This window comes from Belonocnema kinseyi, chromosome 2, assembly GCF_010883055.1.
Source record: "Belonocnema kinseyi isolate 2016_QV_RU_SX_M_011 chromosome 2, B_treatae_v1, whole genome shotgun sequence".
In the NCBI taxonomy this organism is placed as follows: domain Eukaryota; kingdom Metazoa; phylum Arthropoda; class Insecta; order Hymenoptera; family Cynipidae; genus Belonocnema; species Belonocnema kinseyi.
This window is the reverse complement of record NC_046658.1, coordinates 88,330,445-88,332,527: the sequence shown is the minus strand read 5'-3', so window position 1 is coordinate 88,332,527 and position 2,083 is coordinate 88,330,445.

The window sequence follows — 2,083 nt, the reverse complement described above, 5'->3', positions numbered from 1 at the left end:
TTTTTCCTTTCATTTTTTTATAAAGTAGTTTCCTGCTTCCTTCAAAGTCGTTTTGTATTTTTATCTCTTCTTCTGCTCTAATTGTATCTTTAATTTCTTTAACTAATCGTTTAAGTATCCTGCTTTCGCGTCTATAATCATTTCTACGTCTATTTCTTTCCTCATTGCTAAGACCTGCGATGTTCAAAGTTCTCTTGTACGCTTCTCTTTTTGCTTTTTGGGCAGCCTGAATTTCATCATTCCACCACGCATCACCAGACATTCTTCCTACAACTGCGGTATCACACACTTCGATCGTACATCTGACAAGGATATCACGTAACATTGTCCAGGCATCCTGTATGTCATTATTTTTTACACGGTCCTCCCATGTTGCCCTATCTATGCTTTCGATTATCTTATTTTGGAATTCGCATTTGTTTTGCTTTCTTGGTTCTCTTTTTTCTCCATCCCCAACCTAAGTTAATTTTTGAGATAAGAAGGTCGATCAGTATTGCATTCAGGACCCCTCATGACTCCTGTATCTTTGACTAACTCTCTTAGTCTTTCAGCCGCAACAACAAAGTCAATTATACTGCGGCTATTTGCTTTAGAACAGGTGTACATGTGGATCATTTATCTCAATTTATCTCCGTTATAGTTTGTTCTTGGATCCCCAAAATTACCTAATACTCTTTCTGTATCCTGATTTTGGATGCCCACCCAACCGTTCATGTCTTCTAGTAGAATTACTCTTTCCTCATGTTCGCAAATGTTTATTGTGTCATTTAAAGTGTCCCAGAAGGCGTCTTTTTCTTCTCTAGGATCACTATCAACCGGCGCGTAGCATGCTATGATAAATAGTCTTCTGATTTCTACTTTCATTCTAGCCCACAGCAGTTTGGGAGACACGAAACCATGGTCTCCGAGACGCTGCTTTGCTCTTTCATTCAAAATCATATATTCTTTTACCTTTAGATCATTTACTCCCCTAGCATTCCAAACACCCACTCTCCATTCGTCGCCTGAAACATCACCTTTAGATTCTCCGTGTGCATGCCTTTTGTCATTAAAAGTTCCAGTCCTTTCCGAGGCTATTTTGTAGTTCGTATTATTCATTGTTTAGATTATACGCCCAACTAACACCTTTATGCAATAACTTTATTTTCTGAGTCGAAATCATGTGAAAGTTAAGTATCAAATCGTCATATGGTGGAAATTGTAGTGCTAACGTCAGTCCCACCACACAAGAGAATGTAAGGGTCGATTGACAAGATTGTCAAGAAATTTCAATTCCAAATGTGGAAAATTGAAGAAATATAAAATGTAAATCCAGAAAAAAAAATCAAAAACTGAAAAAGACAAATTTTCGAGAGATATTAAACTCTGAAACAAAGCCAAAAACAGATATTTTCAATAAAAAAGTTAAATTTTCAGCAATATAGATAAATTTTCAATTAAAAAGAAAACGTCATCCATCTAAAACAGATTAATTTTCAACCAAACATTTGCACCCTCAATCAAAAGAATTGATTTTCCACCGAAAGAAAAGAATTTTTAAACGAAAAGGATGAATGTTAAAAAAATTGTCGAATTTTGATGGAAATAATTCAGTTTTGAGCCAAGTAATACAATGTGTGACAAAAAAAGAACCATTAACAACAAATTTTATTGTAGGCGTTTCGACTAAAAAGAATGAATATACACATATAAACACACACACACACACACACACACACATATATCTCCTTTTTTGCGCGTGATTATTTTAGGCCTACATCTTTGAATCTACTATAAAAAGAGAGTTACCCCCCCCCCTCCCGGTTGCAAATTTCAGCGCTTTTTAGTTCGTAGGTTTAAAATTCTTTTTTTTTTTATCGTAAAATTATAATGAATCGCTATGAATTACTTATCTTTGAGTACGTTTCCGGATTTCCTAGTAACTACATATCGAAGCACAATTTTAAGAAAGTGCATTTATAAAAAATTTAAAATTTTCTATTTGGCTTTTTCCCCAACCGAGTATATATACGACCGGCCTCTTTAAGGGCTACTGCGAAACTGTTACAGAAAACACAAGAGAATGTAAGGGTCGATTGACAAC